The sequence below is a fragment of the Neophocaena asiaeorientalis genome, unplaced genomic scaffold (genome assembly GCF_003031525.2).
Source record: "Neophocaena asiaeorientalis asiaeorientalis breed wild unplaced genomic scaffold, Neophocaena_asiaeorientalis_V1.1 scaffold395, whole genome shotgun sequence".
NCBI lineage: Eukaryota > Metazoa > Chordata > Mammalia > Artiodactyla > Phocoenidae > Neophocaena > Neophocaena asiaeorientalis.
Window position 1 is genome coordinate 717,844 of NW_020172274.1, and position 23,940 is coordinate 741,783.

The 23,940-nt window shown below is 37.0% G+C and overlaps 1 protein-coding gene across 1 annotated transcript in view; it reads left to right on the top strand.

The window, feature by feature from the left end:
• Positions 1-19,617: 19,617 nt before the first annotated feature.
• OTOL1 (otolin 1) overlaps positions 19,618-23,940 on the top strand; it is a 32,933-nt gene continuing 28,610 nt past the window's right edge. Inside the window, exon 1 of the mRNA XM_024763626.1 lies at positions 19,618-19,899. The gene's annotated coding sequence lies outside the window, so the exon portion shown is untranslated. The remainder of the gene's footprint in view (positions 19,900-23,940) is intronic.

A 23,940-nucleotide genomic window follows, 5' to 3' on the forward strand; every position in this document is an offset into this window, starting at 1 on the left:
TTTATGTAAATATAAAAGTTTTTTCCTTATTTAAAAAATTCATTAAAAGATAATTGACTCTTTAAAGCAAACATAGTAACAATGTATTGTACAGTTTATAACATAATTGTATGACAGTATGGGTAAACTGTATGACAGTAGTGGCATAAGGTTCAGGATGGGGGAAATGTAAGTAGATAGGGGTCTACTGCTGTCTGTAAAGTGGTGTAATATTAGTTGAACACAGACTGTAATAACTTAAATATGTATACTGTAACCCTAGAGCAAATCCTACATATATTAAAAAGATGTTTATTATGAATATATTATGAACAACTTTATGCTAATTAATTCAATAACTTTGATAAACAAAAATTTCTTGAAAAGATACAAACTGCTGAAGCTCAAATAAAAAGAAATAGATGGACTGAGTAGCCCTATATCTATTAAATAAATTGAATTTGTAGTTAAAAAATCTTCTCACAAAGAAAACCCTAGGCCCAGAAGATTTCATGGTGAATTCTACCACATATTTGAGGAAGAAATACCAATTTTACACATTTTTTCCCCCCCAAAACAGAATAGGATAGGGAAATTTCCAACTCATTTTATGACTACAGAATAATCCTGATACCAAAATTAGACAAAGACATGGCAAGAAACTAGAGACCAATATCTCTCACAAACATGAATGCAAAAAATCATTTGAGAATTAACAAATTGAATCTAGCAATATGGTAAAAGAATAATATATCACAACCAAATGGTGTTTATCCCAGGAATGCAAAGCTGGTTTAACATTGAAAAAAGTAATCATGTAATTTTAATATTAACAGAATGAAAAAAGAAAAACATATGATTTTTTTGTAAGATACCGACAAAGCATTTGAAAAAATTCAACACTGCTTCCTGATAAAAGTAGAAATACAAGGGAATTTCCCCAACCTGATAAAGAGCATCTATGAAAAACTTACAACCAGCACTATATTGGGTTGGCCAAAAGTTTCGTTTGGTTTTTTCTGTAAGATGGCTCTAGTAGCACTGAATTGTCATTAACTTCATTCAAAACAATTTTGTTAGATTGTATGTGACAGCTGTCATATCAGCATGCATTAAAAAAAAAAGACTTATCTGGGGCTTCCTCGGTGGCACAGTGGTTAAGAATCCTCCTGCCAATGCAGGGGACACGGGTTCGAGCCCTGGCCCGGGAATATCCCACGTGCTGTGGAGCAACTAAGCCCGTGCACAACTACTGAGCCTGCGCTCTAGAGCCCGCGAGCCACAGCTACTGAAGCCAGCGCGCCTAGAGCCCGTGCTCCGCAACAACAGAAGCCACCGCAATGAGAATCCAGCGCACCGCAACAAGAGTAGCCCACACTCACCGCAACTAGAGAAAGCCCGCACGCAGTAACGAAGACCCAACGCAGCCAATAAATAAACAAACAAATAAATAAATTCTTTAGAAAATAAAAAAAGATATCAAAATTGGTGAATTTTTGTGTAGCTGTTTTAATATGGAAGATGGAAGAAAAAAAGCAACATTTTCAGCCTATTATGCTTTATTATTTCAAGAAAGGTAAGAAAGCAACTGAAACACAAGAAAAGATTTGTGCAGTGTATGGAGAAGGTGCTGTGACTGATTGAACACGTCAAAAGTGGTTTATGAAGTTTCATGCTGGAGATTTCTCTCTGGACGACGCTCCATGGTCGGGTAGACCAGTTGAAGTTGATAGCGATCAAATCGAGACATTAAACGTTATACCACGCGGGAGAGAGCTGACACACTCAAAATATCCAAATCAAGCGTTGAAAGTCATAAGTACCAGCTTGGTTATGTTCATCGCTTTGATGATTTGGTTCCAGTTAAGTGAAAAAAAACCTTCTTGACAGTATTTCCGCCTGAAATTCTCTACTTAAACGTAATGAAAACGTTCCATTTTTAAACAAATTGTGACGGGTGATGAAAAGTGGATACTGTACAATAATGTGGAACAGAAGAGATCGTGGGGCAAGTGAAATAAACAACCACCAAGCACACCAAAGGCTGGTCTTCATCCAAAGAAGGTGATGTTGTGTATATGGTAGGATTGGAAGGGAGTCCTCTATTATGAGCTCCTTCGGGAAAACGAAACGATTAATTCCAAGTCCTGTTCCCAGTTAGACCAACCAAAAGCAGCACTCGACGAAAAGCGTCTGGAATTAGTCAGTAGAAAATGCATAATCTTCTATCAGGATAATGCAAGACTGCATGTTTCTTTGATGACCAGGCAAAAACTGTTACAGCTTGGCTGGGAAGTTCTGATTCATCCACCATATTCACCAGACATTGCACCTTCGAATTTCCATTTATTTTGGTCTTTACAAAATGCTCTTAACGGAAAAAATTTCAATACCCTGGAAGACTGTAAAAGGCACCTGGAACAGTTCTTTGCTCAAAAAAATAAAAAGTTTTGGGAAGATGGAATTATGAAGTTGCCTGAAAAATGGCAGAAGGTAGTGGAACAAAACGGTGAATACATTGTTCAATAAAGTTCTTGCTGAAAATGAAAAATGTATCTTTTGTTTTACTTAAAAACCGAAGGCACTTTTTGGCCAACCCAATATTTAGTGATGAAAGACTGAATGATTTCCCTTTAACACTGGCAACAAGGCAAGAGAGTTTACTCTCCCTAATTCCATTTGGCATTATAATAAATGTCCTAGCCAGCACAAAAAGGCAAGTAAAATAAATGAAAGTCATACAGGCTGGAAAGAAAAGGTAAAACTGTATTCACGGAAAACATGACATTTTATGTAGAAAATCCCAAGGAATCTATAAAAAGCAATTAGAAGTAATAAGTGAGTTTAGCAAGGTTGCAGGATACTAAGTCAATATACAAAATACAAAATTAAATAAACAGTATCTTTACATTAGCATCAGTATATGAGATATTTAGGAATATATTTGACAAAAGATGTTTAAAAACTGTACACTAAATACTAGAAAACATTGTTAAGAAAATTTAAAGGAGACATGAATAAATGGAGGGATATACCAGGCTCATGTATGGGAAGAGTCAATATTATTAAGATGTCAATTCTACCCAAATTGAGATATATATATAGTTTTTGCACTGCCACGAGGCATGTAAAATCTTAATTGCCTGACCAGGCATCGAACTCACGCCCCCTACATTGGAAGTGTGGAGTCTTAACCACTGCTCCACCAGGGAAGTCCCCAAATTGATTTATTTTTAACTCAGTCCCAATCAAAATCCCTGAAGAAATTTTTAGTAGAAATTGATAGGCTGATTCTAAAATTTATGTGGAAATGCAATGGACCTAGATATCCAAAACAATTCTGAATGAAGCTTTTTTACACTACTGGATTTCAAGAGTTTTTATATGGCTACAATAATCAGATAGTGTCAATACTGCCTTGCTAACTATAGCCACTATATTGTACAGAAGATCTCAAGGATTTATTCAGCTTGCATAATGGAAACTGTGTTTTTTCACAAGTACCTCTTGTTTTCTCCTCCTTCCAGGCCCTGGCAACCACCAATCTATGCTCTGCTTCTATGAGTTTGACTATTTCATATTCTTCATGGTAAACAGCACATTTTTATATACTTAAAAATGTGCTGAGAGAATAGATCTTATGTTAAGAGTTCTTATTACACACACACAAAATAAATAAAGAGTGTGGGAGGAAACTTTTATAGGTGATGGATATGTTTTTAAAAATTATATATAGATGGATATGTTTATTGCACAGATTGTGGTGATGGTTTCATGGATGAATACTTCTCTCTAAATTCATCAAGCTGTATACATTAAATATGTACAGATTTTTTCCTTTTTTATTTTTCACTGTCTCCAATTACTGATTTTCCCCCCAACTTTACTGAGGTAAAATTGATAAATAAAATTGTTAAGGTATTTAAAGTGAAATATGTATAGATTTTTTAATGTCAATCATACCTCAATAAAATGGCTAAAAAAATGTCATAATTGGCATAATAATAGATACCCAGATCAATGGAACAAAATGGAGAGTCCAGAAATAAATCCACCCATACATGTATTGATACAATTGGATTTTTTTCTTTATCCTTTTACCCCACTTTTTATTCTTCTTCATAGCATTCATCCTTGCCCGACAATTCAGTTGTTTATTTGATAATTATCTGTCTCTCAACTGGATTTTTTTTTATTGTGGTAAAAATCATACAACATGAAATCTCTCTTCTTCACAAAATTTTAAGCGTACAGCACAGTATTGTTAACTCTAAGCACAATGTTGTATAGTAGATCTCTAGAACTTTTCCATCTTGCATGACCTGCACTCTATACCCATTGAACAGCAATTCCCCATTTCCCCTGCCCCCCAGCCTCTGGCAACCATCATTCTACTTTCTGTTCTGTGAGTTCGACTACTTTAGATACCTCCTATAAGTGGAATCATACAGCATTTGTCCTTTTGTGACTGGCTTGTTTCATTTAGTGTGAGGCCTTCAAGGTTCATCATCGTAGCATATGACAGGATTTCTTCCTTTTTTATGGTTGAATAATATTCCACTGGAAGCATGTACCACATTTACTTTATTAATTCATTGATGCATACATAGGTTGCTTCTACCTCTTGGCTATTGTGAATAATGCTGTGATGAACATAGGTGTGCAAATATCTCTTCAAGATCCTGATTTCAATTCTTTTAAATAAATACTCAAAAGAGAAATTGCTGGATCATATGGCAATTCTATTTTTTAATTTTCTTTTTGGAATCTGCATACTGTTTTCCATAGCGGTTGCTCCATTTTACATTCCCACCAACAGTGCACAATGGTTCCAGTTTCTCCACATCCTCTGCATCACTTGCTATTTTCTGATTTTATTTATTTTTTTGATAATGGCCATCCTAACAGATATGAGGTGATATCCCATTGTGGTTTTGATTTGCATTTCCCTGATGAGTAGTGAAGTTGAGCATTTTAATATATTTGTTGGCCATTTGTATGTCTTCTTTGGAGAAATGTCTATTCAAGTCCTTTGCCCATTTCTTAATTGGGCTATTTATTTAGTTTTGCTACTGAGTTTTAGGACTTATATATTTTAGATTTTAACCCATTATCAGATATATAGTTTGCAAATATCTTCTCCCATTCCATAAGATGCCTTTTTACCCTGTTGGAGGGAGGAATTACAAAGGGGCACAAGGAAACTTTTTGGAGTGAACGTTTATTATCTTGAGTGTTGTGATGATTTTATGGGTATATCCATATGTTAAAACTCCTCAAATTATATACTTTAAATTTGTGCAGTCTGCTGCATGTTAATTATATTTCAATGAGTTGTTTAAAAAAAAAGAAAATAGTAAACAAAAGTAAGAGAACCTCATCAACCCCAGAAATTTACATTCATTTACCTAAAGTTTTTTTGTTTGTAATTACATAAACAATTTATAATGTATAAATTTACAGAACAGTTGATTTCTTCATCTTGAAAATTTTTTTACATGAATATGTATTAAAAATATTCAGAGTTACCAGTACTTTCTTATTCATTATATAACACACCATAATTAAATATATGCCAAATTCTGGGTAAGTAAAATAGATTAACTCAAATTAGAAATTAATCCAATGGAACAATCTTTGGCTTAACATTTTTAAATGTGCTTAATATTGTCTGATTTCACAACTGAGAATTTTTACATTTTTGAGTTCCAGCCTAATCAGTTTCTCCCTTCATCCCTTTATGAAAGGAGGAAATTGAAAGCCCCAGGAAAGCTGGCTATGAGAAGAGAGAAGCCAGTCTGTTTTGTGCAGAGGAAAACAGGCTCTGGGACTTTAGTACTCTGACTCTTCCCCTAAATCCCAGTGTGGAAGTAAAAGACCAATACAGACATTGGAAGATAACCAGCAACAGCAATGGACAAAATACCTACTATTGGCAAATACTAAAAAGATAAATCAACTAAGGTAGTAGGAAAAATAGGTAATGCTTGTCTCACTACAGTTTAAAAAATTCCTTTACATGCATTATTTCCTTTAATGGACACTAGTCGTGGTCCCTGGAACAAAGCAAGTGCTCAATAAAAGCTTGACAAATGAATAGATTGAAATTCCTAGCAGTGTCTAGCAGATTGTAGGCACTGTATATTTGGAGATAATTCTGCATAATCTCTCACATCTGTACATCTTGTGGGCAGAGGAACTGACTACCTTTGTTATGAACTATCTTTTTGAGGATATTTATGTAGTAAACGGCCTTGGAAGATAGAGATAGTATCTCCCTCCACAGCAATGGGCAGGTTTGCTTACTGTTCAGTATAATAAAGGTGTCCCTTTTTGGAGCAAAAGTCACACAAGTTTACTTCCCATTATAAATGATTTGGGATCCTTATGCTGAGGGTTCCTCTCCTATAATGCACTGTATTTCACATGTAGGTATCATTTCATCTCCTGGATGTCACGTTGTGGGAATTGAGGCTTGGGAACTGGTACAAACGATGGTACTCAGGTTGTTGCTATCGCTCTGAACAATAAACTGTCCTTTGTCTTTGGCCCAGAAGTCTTATGTCTTCTACCAACATCCATCAGACTGTGGGAGGCTAAGCTTTAGTTTGCAAGTAGGTTAAAATCTCAGGCCCTTCACAGTTCTTGATGCTATACATGCTTTTTGCACTAAAGTGCATAATCTCAGGAAAGCTTAAAAAAAAGAAAAACAGGATAAGTAGCCTTATATTGGTTAAGGAAAACAAAGAAGAAAGTAAAATCTAACCAAAAATACAACTTCCCCACTTCGCAGAACAGAGCTACTATTAAGAGGCAAAATAGCCATCATCTTGCATTGGGGAAGAATAAGTGAAAGAGCTAATTGATGGTAATGTCAAAACAATTATAGGGACCGGAAGAAAATACAGAAATTGGAAAACAATAGAATCGTAACACATGGAAAGTTGAAAATTAAGGAGAAGTTGACTCAGGAAGCTTCCAAAGAAGTGTTATGTCATTATGCAGGCATCAATTCTTCTGCAATCTCTGGAAAGAAAAAAAATATCACTGAGTGGTTGTTTCTGAAAGGGTGAATATGGTGGGAGAGAGATCTACTTTGTATATTTTGAATTTTGTACCATCTTCAGGTAGTACTTATTCAAAAGATACATGTATAAAATTTAATTTGAAAAGCTTTTAAATGATTTTTTAGGCAAGAAAGCACGAATTGTTTTTAGACTAAAAAACCAAAAAACACAGCAGGTACTTTACCTTTTAAAAGATTTACTGAGGAAACAGTTTTTTTGGTTTCATGGAGATAAAAAAGTCTTTACCTTTGCAACACTACTTTTGTTAAGGAAATTCTTCAGAATAGGCTCTTTCATTCCAGGTTTGTAAGAAAAAAAATAGCCACCTATTGCTATTGAGTAGAGGTATGAGGTTACCTTGAATCTGAGAATACATGCATTGTGTTCTATTTGGTAATGTCAATTAGATGTACGTATTTTACTTCTAAAAGAGGGAACAGAAGTAGTTTTCCTAAAAGATATTCAATCAGGACTATTAGTGATCTCTATTTGGGTTTATTAAGGATTGAATAACTATGAATTTGAGATGGTCTCTTCAGGAGCATAGAGCTTGCTTTTTAGTTGTGCTTCTGGGAAGTCAAGAGGGTGTATTCCAGCCAAGCTTGCAGCAATTGTGAGAGAGGCTGCTGTTGACCACAAAGTGTGGCTCGTGCTTGAACCTCTCTGGCCCAGTACCAGCAGGAAAACTGTAATAGGAACAGCAAATGGGGCATTTGTCTGGGTGGCTCCACTGCCATTAGTATTAACTGCAGGGGCTGCTGGGCTGTTTGAGGAGGCTCAGATAGTTATAACTGAGAATGAACTCTTTAGATTAAGTAAATAATGCTGAGGTCCTTAGGAATATCTCAGGAACAGACCCCTGGGGTAAAGATGGGGCCTCTTGCAATTGTAGAATAGCACTTGGAATTATACTAGTAGTGAAAAGACCTTCTTTGTTACTCCGAAATGTTGAAATGGAGTATTTTGATTTGATTACTGACTTAAACATGTTTAAGTTTGTTTAAATATGCTCAATATTTTAAAAAAATTGTTTTTCAGACAAAATAGACTATTTTTTTAACTTTATATTGGACTATAGTTGATTTACAATGTTGTGTTAATTTCAGGTATACAGCAAGGTGATTCAGTTATACATATACATATATATACTCTTTTTCAAATTCTTTTCCCATTTATGTTATTACAGAATATTGATCAGGGTTCCCTGAGCTATACAGTAGGTGCTTGTTGGCTATCTGCTTAATCTTTAGTAATTTAATCATTGGCGATATTGATAAAGTAGGAACTCCAGCTTGGGTCTAAGTGGGATTTACCTAGAGTGAAATTGAGGGTTGGGTCTGCCAGATACTTGTTTGTGGGAGGCTTGAGGAATCTTATTTGGGGAAGAATGAGTCAGTTTTGCTGAAAACACTCAGTGAACCAAACTTAGGAGGACATACTCTGCATTGAATGTAGTTGCCATTGGATTCATGTTTGAGTCCCATGTAATTCAGAAAGGTTGTGAGAAACATAGGAAGAGCGGTTTCAGTGAAAGTTTCATAAAATATTGAGGCCAATCCCAGGAGTGATTTGGAATGCTGCTAACAAAGGCAAAGAGCAAGGAGAGACTCTGTCCTACTTTGCTTTAGAGCCTTGCACGAAGTCTCTGAGGAAGCTGGGCAGCTCTGCTGTAAGCCTCACCAATATGTTGGATTGTGTGCAGAACCTCCTTCCTCAAGTTGCTTACTTCCAAACTGAAGCCTCATTGAGTACTTATTGGTAGAGACTAGGTCATGTGAGTGAGTTTTTTGGGTTCCACCTTGAAGATGCAGGACTCTTATGCTTAAAAATATTTTTTAAAAAAATTATAAAAAAAAGAGACATTTGTCAGAAAACTTACAAGTGTCCACTATAGCATGTACCTCCACAGTTGTTATGAGAATTAGATATTCTTATTTTAATATGCAAATAGAAATAGTTTTGAAAATGTTTTTGTGATATCTACACATTGTTTTAGATGTGGATAATCACCTGGACCAGAGGTCGTAAATTTAAAGTGGGATCCAGATACTTCTGGGGTTGTATGGAAAATATTGAGTTAGTGTTAAGGAATGAAAAACTGGTAAGCATAAGGACTAAGAACTCTCCTGGGGGAGGAATTCATTTTTGAGATAAAAGTTGCCACTGACCATGTATCCAGGGAAAACTAATTCAAAAAGATACATGCACCCCAATGTTCACAGCAGCACTATTTACAGTAGCCAAGACATGGAAACAATCTAAACATCCATCAACAGATGAATTGATAAAGAAGATATGGTATATATATATGCAATGGAATATTACTCAGAGCATGTCTGATATTGAATTTAAAATGATTGTTCTGGAAAACAGTATGGAACTTCCTTTAAAAACTACAAATAGGGCTACCATATGATCCAGCAATCCCACCGCTAGGCATATATCCAGAAAAGACAAAAACTCTAATTTGAAAAGAGACATTTCTCCAAAGAAGACATACAGATGGCCAATAGGCACATGAAAAGATGCTCAACATCGCTAATTATCAGATAAAAGCAAATCAAAACTACAGTGAGGTATCACCTCACAGTGGTCAGAATGGCCAGCATCAAAAAGTCTACAAATAATAAATGCAGGAGGGAGTGTGGAGAAAAGGGAACCCCCCTACACTTTTGGTGAGAGTGTAAATTGGTGCAGCCACTATAGAGAACAGTATGGAGGTTCCTTAAGAAACTAAAAATAGAGCTACCATATGATTCAGCAATCCTACTCCTGGGCATATATCTGGAGAAAAACATGGTTTGAAAGGATACATGCACCCCAGTGTTCATTGCAGTGCTGTTTACAATAGCCAAGACATGGAAGCAACCTCAATGTCCACTGACAGATAAATGGATAAAGAAGATGTGGTACATATATACAATGGAATACTACTCAGCCATAAAAAAGAATGAAGTAATGCCATTTGCAGCAACATGGACAGATCTGGAGATTATCATACTAAGTGAAGTAAGTCAAACAGAGAAAGACAAATATCATATGTCACTTATATATAAAATCTAACAAAATGATACAAATGAACTCATTTACAAAACAGAAATAGACTCACAGACATAGAAAACAAACTTATGGTTACCAAAGGAGATAGTGGGGTGGGGAGGGGAGAGTAAATTAGGATTAACATATATACACTACTATATATAAAATAGGTAAACAGCAAGGACCTACTACATAGCACAGGGAACTATATTCAATATCTTGTACTAACCCATAATGGAAAAAATCTGAAAAACAATATGTGTGTGTGTATGTGTGTGTGTATAGCCGATTCACTTTGCTATACACTTGAAACTAACACAACATTGTAAATTAACTAGATATCAAAGAAAAGTTGCCACTGAGGAAGGAGAATTCTAATGCAGCCTGTCTATGTATTAGATTTATCTCCCAGGCTAGCCCTCTTTCGTCTCATGTTTGAGTTCTACGTGGAGCGGGAGAGAGAAAACAGAAAATATTTTACACTTAAATCTCTTTAAGCCATCAAGAGAATAAACAGACATCCAAGTGGCTGTACACAGCGGGGAGTGGTATTTCCCCGGATTCACAGTGCACCATCACCTCCACTGCTGGAGGGGGAGCAGAGGGGTGGGTCCAGTAGAGACTTGGGGAAGGTGGGGCACAGTGGACCATGCGGGGCCTGTGGTGCCACCTGGCAAGACACCCATGAGATGTCTTAGAGATACTTGCGGGGGGCGGGTGTCTTAGGACATAGATATGAAAGCAGGTAAAATATGAGTAATTACTTTTTTTTTTTTTTTTGTGTAATTACTTTTTAGGCAACCTGGAGGCTGGAGAAAAATCAGGTTATACACATATTTCATTTTTGATCCATCAATATATTGTTGGGGTTGTTTTGTGGGCAACTGGGATTGTTTCCATATGCACAGACTAACTGCTCTGATGGAATTCAAATAACTGAAGAAGGTTTTCATTTTAATTGGCACCTTACCATGCATTTAAAACAAACATTTAGACATTAATGTATATTAGTGAGGGATGCAGATTAGCAAAAATTAATTGATTTTATGGAGGAAAAGTATAAATCTGTCAGACCTTAAAGAAAATATATGATATAAAAGAAAATATTTTTAGTGTTTAAATTGAATTGCTGGTATATTGCAATACTTCAAAGGTCCCTGGTGAGAGATTTGCCTATATTCTTGAACTCTACTTTATTGAAAAAAATCCCAATGTTATAAAACTTGAATATTTTCAGGAAGCAAAAAGCATTTTCAAATATAAGTTGTTCAAGGAACATTAGGTCTCTTATTGCTTGAATTAATGGGAAAGAAGCTAAATGGTTTTAGAAAAAGGTTTGAAGCAACCAAAGAGATCATCTTTCTTTTTTTCTGGTAGTCATTCTGAATGATTAACAAGTATAGTGAAATGTCTAGCTGTTAAAAATTTGACTTTATTTACACATTAAATTACAAAATAGAAGGAAGCTCTCTGCTATTTAAATTTTCCACTGTAAGGTTTATAATTTTACCAGAGTTGAAAACAAGTGAGTATTTTTGCAATGAGATTTTCAATTAGAGAGAGGATGAAACAGAACTTCATACAATTAAAATCTTATAAAGTATAAAATTAATTTCAAACTGCTTGGGACTTTCCAAGCTCCATGGTACTAATGAAACTTTAATTTTTAAATAGGTACATTTAAGGGAAAATTATATTATTAAAATCAAAATGCTCTGATATATGAAGACTTTCTGCAGTCCTCTTACTCAGGGAAGCTTTCTCCTTGAACTCCTTCTTCTTTCATGTTTGCTCAAAGGAGTCAGGGTCAAGTGTACAGACCTGTTACATGAGATACACATCTGAAAAGTAGAGGTCAGAGGGAGATGCAGTGAGCTAAAGCAGAGAGGTTTCCTGGACTGAAGCCCAACAGGGAAGATTTACTTGGAAAGAAAGAAAGCTGACAAGCTCCTTCAGCTCAGGGTCAGGAATATAATCTGCTTGGTGATGTAGCTGTTTTATAAAAAGAGCTTTATTCTGGGCCTTCATTGTTTTCCTCCTAATAAATTAGTTTGAGTACAAATATACCCTGAAGAGGAACATAAAACATTTTATGAAGTCATTTGGTTTTATTTATAACTATATATAATGCATATATTATAAAATACATGTTATAAATATGTATTATGATATATATCATATATGTATGTATTATAATACACAAATATATTTATGTATTTGTTTTTCTGCTGCTCATAATTTAAATTTCACCCTAACACATTTTCTTTTTCAAAATTTAATACACAGAAAGACTCCTTTAAGTGATTGTGATGGCCATTAAAGAAAAGTTAATATTTAGAGACTGTATGAGTTAAAAATGCTAATTCTATGCCAAAGTATGGCAGGGTTCTGGTGAGAGCTCTTCTCCTGGTTTGCAGACAGCTGCTCTCTTGCTGTGTCTTCACGTGGCAGAGAGAGAGTAAGCTCTCTGGTATCTCTTCTTATATGAGCACTAGTCCCATCACGAGGGCCCCACCCTCACGACCTCATTTAAACCTAATTATTTCCTAAAGGTCCCATCTCCAAATATCATCACATTGAGGGGTAGGGCTTCAATATATGAATTTTGGGGGGAGGAGCATAATTTAGTTCATAGTAACTACCTAAGAGGTGATAAGAGTATAAAGATATGGTGCATAAAAAGCAATCACAGCCAGTCCATAGTGAGTTGAAACTGTCCAACAACTTCTTGGAGAAGATTATTTTCAATTTTTTAAGTGTAAGTAAATGTAATGATTTATAAATGCAGCTACATGTATTTTATCAGCAGTACTGAGGGCTTAGGCAATGAGGTGTTTTAAGCTATCTAAGTTTAGTGGTACAGAAATCCATCCAGTGCCAGCACATCAGAGAGGGTGAAGAATTACAGGCTGGCATGGATTCCTAATGTGACTCAGCCTAGTGTGTGATGCCTGTTGAACACTCTCAGATGAACTGATGCAGACTTCTGTGGTCCACGCTCCTTTAAACTTCATGCTCAAGGTTGTTTCTTGTACTTTAATGATAAAGTCCTACACAAATGCCCAGAAAAGAGGAAGGATAAAATTCACAGGTACGGGCTTCCCTGGTGGCGCAGTGGTTGAGAGTCCGCCTGCCGATGCGGGGGACACGGGTTCGTGCCCTGGTCCGGGAAGATCCCACATGCCGCGGAGCGGCTGGGCCCGTGAGCCATGGCCGCTGAACCTGCGTGTCCGGAGCCTGTGCTCCGCAATGGGAGAGGCCACAACGGTGAGAGGCCCGCGTACCGCAAAAAAAAATTCACAAGTACGTGTGGACTAGAAATGGGAAATAGTACAAAACAGGCTTATGAGCTGGGCTTTGACACCAGACAGAGCTGGGTTTGAATGCTGGATCTACCTCTCCCTGGCTGGTTCTCTTGAGCAAATTTCTTAACTTCTCTGTGTTCAGTTTTCTCATCTATAAAATGGGGATAACAGTACTTCCTGCACACGGTTTCATTTACTAGTAAATTAATAATTAAATACAATTATTAATATGTTAATATTTACAGCTTTCTCTGTAACCTTCTAACCACAGTGAAGATGGGTGGGTCTTTGCTCATTTAGCGTCTCTTCTCCTGCTAAGGAGAAAGGCTATCCAGGCAGATTTGGTAATAACAGAGGAAAAATGATAGAAAACCAGACAGTCAGAGCAGCAGGCCAATCACACTCTGACAGGGACAGCACGCATCAGGGACTCAGGCTCATCAGAGCACATTCTGGGAAACAGCAGTGTTGAGGCAGAGGTGGATGAGGACAGTCACAGTGGTGGGATGTGGGAGCGAAGGGTGCACAGTGGGAGGGAAACACTGTGTCCATGGGCCCACATATATTTTAGTAGATAAAGTCTGGATTGGAATCCAGATTTAACTGCAACCCAGCTCTGGACTACGGGAGTTATGATTCAACAAGAAGCGTGTGCAAAACTCCTAATGCAGAGCCTTGCACATACAAGTGTTTGCTAGCTGGACATTTTAGTACATTTTTAGAGACAGCACCTGAGAGCCACCTACTCTAATAGTTCTCTAACTTCACTGTGAAAGTGTTTGTATAAAACATAGGTCCTGGCCCCCATACCTATCGATTCTGGCACAGAAGGTGTGAGATGGGACCAAGAAAGCTCCCTTTTTATCTCGTATTATACATTTCCTTATTTTTAGTAAACACTTCTATGATCCAGGTGGTCTACAGACTATAGCTTGAGCCTAGACTCAGATGCTGTCATTTGGTAGTTCCCCTTCCTGGAGCTATTCTAGAGAAACTCTCTTTTATGTACACAGTAAAGAATGTACAAGGATATTTATTGTGACATTTGGTAGAGGTTAAACATTGAAATAAGCCTAAATAGCTTCCAATTGATAAATAATACACAAAAGTGTAGTGTATTCATATGATGGAATGTTAGGCAACAATTAAAGAGACTAAGGGAGAGCTATGTTCTGATGTGGAAACATCTACATTTACTTTCATATACTTTGTGAGGAAAATATCTACTTCTACTGCTATACAGGAGATCTGAACAAAGCTATTGCAATTTTGTTAGGTAAAGATGTTTTAACTCCAAGCAGTATAATGGTTTTAGGTATTTACAGAGAAAAAGAAATGTAAGTAACCCGAGAAACGAACTTTGTGAAGGTCGTGGGGCCATTACTTCAACTTTAAACCATCTTCCACTGTCATTCACACACTGCCTATGAAGATGAGTCCAATTCTAAGATATATTGCTTAGTGAAAGCAAGTTACAGAGCAAGATGTACCATGTGGAACTATTTATTAAACATAAAGCAAACAGTACTATTTTTTATGAGTATATATGTATGTAGACATAGGATGTAAATGCTTAAAAAGGTTTGGAAGGATTCAGATGTGATAACAGTGCTCCTCTTTGGACAGTGGGAATAGCAGACAGCAATTGGGGTGTTGTTGCTTGTAATGTTTTATGCATTTACAGGACAAATGTATTGATATATAATACTTGTGTAATTAAAAATCTATGAAAAAAGACCTGGAGGAGACCAATGCTTCCATTTTATAGAGGAAACAGATATTTGCTTGCCAAGGCTCTCAGAGAGCATGGTAAACCCAAAGGGAGAATTCAATGTGCTTGATTGTTTATTTCAGGGCAGTAACTTTCTTCATCATGCCCAGTTGAACTCATCAGGCATTTTAGATGAAGATGTGGTAGACATAGACATATATATCCTCATCATCAGGAGTCAGTGGTTATGAAGGAAAGGCCAGCTGGGGCTGGGCTGGGATTCTCTAGGTAGTGGCTTGATTAAACTTGCATTTGTCAATGTCCAGCAGTGATCAAGACCCCAGAAACACTAAAATGAGGAGGAGACAGATAGCTTTCAGAATGCCTATTAATTTATAATGAGAAATATAACCATATGGGCTGCTGTGTTTGTATTAGCCTGACCACAGCATACTCTCCAAGCCAGCAAGCTACAGCGGAAGCCAAATGATAATTAGAAACCCGCTTTGTAACTTACCATGAGTAATCACTATGTCAAATTATTTTAAGCATTATGATCAACGCATTCTCTCTGAGGGCAGAATGAGGAAGGACTTGGTGAGTGTGGAATCAAAACGAGAGGATTTACATTAATCAAATATTTCATGGCTTCTGGTTAAGCTGCATCCAGCTCATAATGGGGATCAGGTTACCAATGGGACTGGAATATTGAAGTCCCATTGCCTTAGGTTCCTTGGGCCTGTCTGGTTGGGTTCCAATCCTGTTTGTGCCTCACAAATTCCTTTTTCTATGTTCTGATGGTTGATTAGTCCCTTCTATAGCACCAGTCCTAGGTATGTTAATATATTTAATCATATCACCATTTTGCTGATCTGGGATTTAATTTGGTTTTCTTTGTATCTCTCCTCTGATCTATGTTGTGTTGCTTTCACAGTCTAACGCTTGTTGCCATCTTAGAGTCTCTGCACTTGGGGTGCTCTTGCATTATCCTCTGATTTCTCCTTCTCCACATTCAAACTGAAGCAGCTTAAAGTCAGTTTGTTAGAAGGACCTTCCCTGAGCAGTCAGTCTAAAGAAGCCACTCGTTCTCTGTCACTTCACTTTATTTTAGTTTGTGTGTAATGCTCATTGGCTTATTAGTATATGATATTTACTATTTACATCTTTGCGTTTTAATTTTTGGTTGTCTCTCCCATTAGGATATAAGATCCATGAAGGTAAGAACCTTGTCAACCTTTCTTCTTCTCTATTCCCAGCATCTAGAACAGAGTCTGGCACTTGATAGGTTCTCATGAATGCTTGCTTACTTGTTTGCTGAATGAATGATCTTTCAAGAGATCAATGGTGCTTTTGTAATGTATAAGTTCTTGGGAACATCTTATTGTAATCCCAAACAATATGACAAAGTTATCTTCTTAGAAATGAACCTGGCCAAGAATCTACAAGTCTTGGTCAATCCTCAATGGGTGTCAGGCTTATGAAGTAAAGGGGAAGGTTGGGGGGAATGTGTTTGTTCAGAAATGTCACCCAAGTGATTGTTCTCCTGCAGTGAGGGCTCACTCAGTAGCGGAAACAGATGCCTTTAGATACCCAAATGCTGCCTGAATAATAGATTCCAGTGGAGATTCTCCAGAAAACGGTGGCACTTACTAAACAGGAGAATTGTTTGACACATTGGTGCCATGGTCTTAAAGTATTAGGATGAAAGATAATCCTGTAAACCAAGAGGAATGGCAGAGAAGTTCAGGCCGGTGAAGAGCTAAGGCTTTAATATTCCCAAGATATTTGCATTTCATCAGATTTCAGAGCCTTTCTTCAGAGTCAAAAAAAGTCACCCCTCCCCTCATCATAGGGTACTCATCTCTCATTGGGTAGGGGCAAATCTTGAAAGGAGTAAAACAGACCCCTGTCTGATGGTGAATGTGATTGAATTTTCCAATGTGCTGTCCAGGAGAGGGATTACTGATAAGGAAACATCCATAAGGTAGGTGATGATTACAAACAAGGATTTATTTTATCTTCTATCAGGTCTTTTGCAATAAGATCCCAGGCTTAAAAAAGTTGTGTTGATGTAATTTGCCTCAAGGAAGTAAGAATATGAATAGACATGATAAAAGCATGCAATTGGTAGAAGGCAGTCTTTCCTCTGTTGTATTAAATCTATTTTTTGTATTGATTTTTGAAATGTGGAAGGTTGTGGTATGGAGTATAAAATCATTCTTAATTTTAAAGTCACTAAGTTTGTGAATATCCATGAGACATGTAGAATAAATAAATTCTAAAGGGAGATTATAATATATTGGTATTACTGAGGTCAAGCTACATATTTTTGGTTCCATGCAATATTTAACTCCCTTTCAGAGATGAAGATATTAAAAATCAGGTTTTGTTTAGATTACAATACTGTGGTATATCTTCAGTTAAGATGATGTAGGTAGTTGTATCAGAAATGTGGTTTCTATCATAATAATTATCTGGTGAGGAGAAAAGATAGTTTGCTTTCAAAAATATGTTATGCCTGTGGTATTTTAGGGAACAATTACGAACAATAATAAAAATTTAATATGCATTTAGCTTCTTATGATAGAATTAGTGGAGCATTACATTTCTAGATCTAATGGTCATTTTATTTTCACCCCCTCTGTAAAGGATTTATAATTCATGAATAAAAATTAACTGCTGGATATGGGGATATATGTATATGTATAGCTGATTCACTTTGTTATAAAACAGAAGCTACCACACCATTGTAAAGCAATTATACACCAATAAAAATGTTAAAAAAAAATTAACTGCTGACTTAAACTTGACTTGAGGGTTTTCAGGACAGAAGCTAATTTTTATGTATTATGTTCTTTCTACCAGTGTTTAAGGCAAATCATTGTGGCCATCTCTTTTTGATCCTAAATGCTATTTTCATTTTTGAAATTTCATAAAGAACTCTTTCATTTATTTTTCTATTTTTAAGAAGCCAATTTTTCTAATAACATATCTGTACTAAAAAAAAAGGAAATGCTATGCTTCTGTGAGAATGAAGTCAGGCAGATCATTAAACAGAAGAAATCTTATCTAAAGATCTTTCTAAGAAATAATTTTCCTTCTGAAATTCGCATTTTATTCCTTCCTCTTCCTTTCTTTCTCCTTAAGTTCTTTGGCAGAAGTCTAAAATGAAACTAATTGCTTTACTTTTTAATCTTTAAAACACAATTAACTAGAGATATACAAAATACTGCTTAATAAGGCCAAAGGTAGGAAAGAAGATATTCAACTGAAACATCACAGCCTTTATCCCTTATCTTTTATTGTTGAATGAAAACTAGACACTTGGCTGCTTTTTTCAATTTCTGGAATTGATAAGATATTAAGCAAGAGTCCATACTAGAAAAGAAACTTATTTTCATTTATGTGATACCTACTGTAGTGATATGACATTTACTGTAATTTAGTCTTACTGCGTAGCTTATAAGATTTGAAATCTAAGGGCTTTGTGTAATCTCCTTCCAAGTGTTCTAATTGACATTCTGCTATAATGAACCCCATAGACCATTACCTGGCTAATTGCTTGAGTTACAGTGCTTATTCTTTGTCCTTGATCTTTTGGGTATTAAATAGCGTGGCTGTTCTGGAAGAGGAAATGGACTGCTGGTTTGCATGTGAAGCATTAACCTCTTGGTAGCTTTTTCAGGGACAGACTCCCTTCTGTTCTTCTCTGGGCTGGTACCAAACCTGATGCTCATCAGAGATCCCTGTTATTCTGGGATTCTCAGCTTTCTCCAGGAGAGCCCTTGACCTCTAAAGGGTCTTCCAGAGCCACTGCCACAGGCAGAGCTTTCCATGACGTGCCTCTCAAGTCCTGGAATAGGCCCTGGACCAGGTGACAAAATGAGGATGTAACAATATTTAATTCTCGAACGATATGATTAGCCAGGGTTTGTTGGGAAAAGAGTCTTAATACTTTAGAATTAGAAAAGGGTTTATCACTCTGGCTCATCTAGTCTGAACTCATTGTTTTTAATGGTAAACTGACTTGCCCCAGGTCTCTCACAGCTGTTAGTGACCCAGGTTCTTGACTTCATTTTATGGAGTTAACAGAATCCATATCCATGATGAAGTCTTGGAAATTAATGCCAAATTATGGAGTTAGAGCAAAGCAGGAAAGTGCTAGAATCAGCATGTCAGTACGACCCAGAAAAATGCAGTGTGGCCAATATCCTTGTTTCCTGCCTTTTTTTGGTCAATGGTATGGGTCAGTGACAATGACCTTATGAGTGGTGGGAAGTAATTAAGGGTTTTTCAAAAACTTTTGGAAATGTTTTAGAGGCAGGGTAAGGACCAACTCCATTACCTATAGGCCTAGATTGATTTCTCTTAGTAACTTATGATTAAAATGTTTCTATGGGGCCTGCTCTTGCCTTGATCTAAGATGCTAAACAGCTGTTACTAGTTCGGATTCAGGTGGGCAGGATAGGAACTGATATCTTTTGGGATATATGTAATGTCTGTTGGCATCCTCAAACGTTTTACTTTTCTAATGTTTGTTTATAAGACATTCAGAGCACTGGAATAAGTTTGGAACACTGGATTTTAGAAAAAGGGAGATCTTAAACACTGCAGAAATTGAAGACAAATAGAAGTTTGGTAATTGGAAATATTTTTGTATAATAAAGCATTTATTTCATGCCATATCTTTAGTAGATTTACTTCATATTTGAGTTCCCTACATATGACCATGTGAGTAAGCTGATAAAAGGATCAACACTAATCTTTCAACAGTGAGAAGCAAGGCTACCAGCAGAAGGTAAGCTACTAGTGATGAAAATTTTCATCTATCACGTTATCTGAAAAATACCTTTTGCTTCAAAGACAAACTCCTTGTCCTTGCTTTTTTATTTTTATTTTTTAATTGAAGTATAGTTGATTTACGATGTTTCAGGTATACAGCAAAGTGATTTAGTTACATATACATCTATATACTTTTTTAGATCCTTTTCCAGTACAGGTTATTACAAACTTCTTTTCTTTAAACCCTCTAATCTGCTAGATTCTGTATCCTCAAGGTTGTCCAGAACCTCCCCATCAGGGTACCTCTGGCTAATTTTCGGGTGGACCTGATGGAGCACGAGTGAGCTGGCTTCCACTCCTTTCCATAATAATTCCCTACTGAGGAACACCCACGACAGACCTTCTGCTTGGTCGACAGAAACGTGAAGTGGTTTGCTTAGGTTTGGTTATACTTATTGAAATGGGTGTCTAAATAATTTATGTCAAGGAAGTTGAAAAATTTCAGTGAAATCTCTGCTTCATGAAGAAAGTTTCTAACATGGAAGCCAGTTTGGCTCCACCATAGATTTTTGTTAACGTGCCAAAACTTAACAAAAATATATCATGGGCATAGGTAAATTTTAAATTCAGTTTTTTAGCAGCAACTTCGATAGATTATTAACTGCCACCAGGACCGGCTAATAAACAAGTAAGGGAACAAATCAATCATGTTTGGGCCCCATTGCTTTTTTCTTTTTATTAATCAATGGACTTTATCTTTTAGAGTAGTTTCAAGTTTACAGAAAATTGAGCAGAAAGTACAGAGAGTCCCATGTACCCATCCCCCCACCCCTCACACACAGTTATCCACTGCGTTTTACAATCAGTGGCTCACTGTCTACCCACCCAGTCACACTGTCCCTTTTCTCACCTCCTTTCTCTCTCTCCATAAAATAGGAAAACCACTACAGCAGACACACTCAGAATCCCTGTGAGGGAAATAAACAAAGATGAACCAGAGTAGTAAGAATTTCATTCTTGCCTTTGCCTAATTCCATTCTTAAAGGTTTCTTTTGGTTTTTGGAGATCTGGGGCCAGGGCTTATTTTCATGCCTAAATTAAAGTACATTTATAACCTGTCTGCTCATCCGTGTGGGTCGAGTTGGCTTTTCCACCAGCTGCTCGCCTGAATGATTATTTCCTCCTGCCTTAGCTTGATTGCTCCCAGCTCTCCTGAATGCGATTCCTTCTCTGCACCCAATTCTGTGCCATGGGCCTCGCCTGCCGCTTAGAACATTTTGCTTCCTGGATTTAACACAAAGTGGGCGGAGAAGAGGTGTAACTGAAAAAGTGGTGGCATGCAGAGAAGGAAAAAAGCATCCACATTTGCTGCCGGACTTTTTTTTTTTTTCAATGGTGTTAGACTCTGAACCAAAGCTAATCCCTTTTATCTAACTGAAAAATGATGAGAATATGTTTTTATTTTACTGCATACTTGTTAAATACAAGAAGCATTTAACTGGGCAGAAGGTAATGTTATATTCAATGTGCTTAATAAAATTGGAATGGATTCACTTATTTTGACACCCTGGGAGAAGTAGTCTCCCACTGGATAACGGAAATTATGATGCTTTTGCTGCATCTCTTGACACAAAGGGATGAGCAAGCCTTATTAGAGCTGATCACAGTCACTCTGGAGTTGCCCTTAAAAAATAAAGTGGGACATAGGAATCTCTAGTTGCAAAGTTTCTCTTCCTTCCTTTTGATGGTGTTTTATTTGTGAACTCAAACTCTGAGCTCAAGGAGGCCTGCCTGAGTTTGCTGGAAGCAACCAGGCAAGAGAAAACAGCTTCTCAGAAATTCTCCCTAATTCACCCTTATGGCTGCATAGCATTGAGAGCTCAACAGCAGGCACCTTAAAAAGGAAAAGAGGAGATTATTCGATGGATGTGGCTCTCGGGGAAGGAGAAGGAAGTAGTGGCAGCAACTGGCCCTCCCTGTTTTCCTCTTCCTGACATCCTTATATAATATGCTCTGTTGTGGGACCTTCTTCCTTGGGGTAAACATGCCTGAAGTGAGTGTGATGTTAATGATCTCACTTGTCTGCGGCTCTCGATTCTCAGCTCCACTTTTGGTTACTTGTTTAGGCGGAAAGGTCACAGGGGGCTGCCGACATCCTAGGAACAAGCCCTGAAGTCATCCCGTTTCTTGACTGGGGCTCAGGCTCTAATAAAACTTCCTCTTTTCCTCATAACCTTCTTTTCCCATATAGGTTGTTACAGAGTATTGAGTATAGTTCCTTGTGCTATGGTAGGTTCTTGTTGATTACCTTTTTTATATATAGTAGTGTGTATACCTTAATCCCAACCTCTTAATTTATCCCTTTCTCCCACATTTCCCCTTTGGTAACCATAAATTTGTTTTCTTTGTCTGTGAGTCTGTTTCTGTTTTGTAAATAAGTTCATTTGTATCATTTTTGGGGATTCTACATATAACTGATGTCATATGATATTTGTTTTTCTCTATCTGACTTACTTCACTTAGTATGATCATCTTTAGGTCCATCCATGTTGCTGCAAATGGCATTATTTCATTCTTTATTATGGCTGAGTAATATTCCACTGTATATATGTACCACATCTTCTTTATCCATTCATCTGTTGATGGACATTTAGGTTGCTTCCATGTCTTGGCTATTGTAAACAGCACTGTGATGAACATTGGGGAAAGATGCACTTTTCAGATAAAAATTAAAGTAACACTTGTTTTCCAGAATGGGTTGACCTATTAGTTGTGAATTAATATCAACAAACTGTTGTAAGCCACCCTCATCTCCTATTGCCTGGACTGCAGCAGCTCCCATGTGCTTTTACTGCTTATTGTTTTGATCTACCTGCAACCATCCTCTACACAGAAGCCAGGGTCTCGCTCATGCTTTAATTTTCAGTGACTTCTTAAAGCTTGTAGAAGAAACCCCAAATCCTAATGATGGTCTACAGCACCCTACAAAGTGCATCCCGGGTGACCATGACAGTAATCTCTCTTCCTCACTCCATATGGTCAGGCCTCCAGTACCAAGGGCACACCTGGTTCCTGCTGCTTGAAAAGTTCTTCTCCTTGCTCTTCCTGAGACTGGCTGCTCTGATTCATCAATGCTCCTTCCTCAGGCCTTCCTAACTTAAGTATCACTTCCTTAGATACGCTTTCTCTAGCCACTTGTCTGAAACGATCTTTCCTTGTCACTCTTTATCAAATACCCCTATTTATTTCTTCCATAGCACTATTACAGTCTGAAATATTGGATTTTTTTTTACCATCAGATATTTATTACTCTCATTGGAATGTAAGTTCTATGAGAGCAGATATTTTGTTCTACGACTCCTGCATATAATGTGTCTACACAAAATAGGTGTTTAATAAAAGAATGAATGAATGTGAAACATGGGTATGAGAAGGAACACAGCATGGAATATTGTTCATAATGAAGTGTTGTGAGAAATTAAAAGTAACTGTTCACATAGGAAAGGAATGCTATATACATAAAAGTCCATCTTAAAATCTTATATAATGATACAAGTGTCAGAAGGGAAGAATTCTCTACAAAAGGTCGAAAAAGACCATCACTGTTACAGCCCAACAACATATCCATACCTATCTGTGTGCCTAAAATTATTTCAAAAGTCTTTATAATTATACTGGAGTCAGCATTCAAGAATGCAACTGGGATGCATCACTGGTGTGGATGATGTATTTGCAGGCTCAGAACATTGTGGGAGGATCTTTTGACAAAATCTTTTGGGATATAATTGGATCCAGCTAATTTCTAAGAGATTAAGATGTTGTGGATGGATGAGGAGTGACTGGGTTAAGAAAAAAGAGAATGTAGGATTGGATATAAGATGGGCTAAGGCAGGCAGGCTGGGAGTTTATAATAAGAGAAGTGGAAGTAAAAGTAAAGGGAGAAGAAGAAGACTATAGTAGGATTTAGTCTGGGACCCCTGTAGCTGTGTAAGGCAGAAAGGGATTTGATACAGGTAATTAGGTGTTCATGCAGTCATTGAAGGGGAAGGAGCACAGG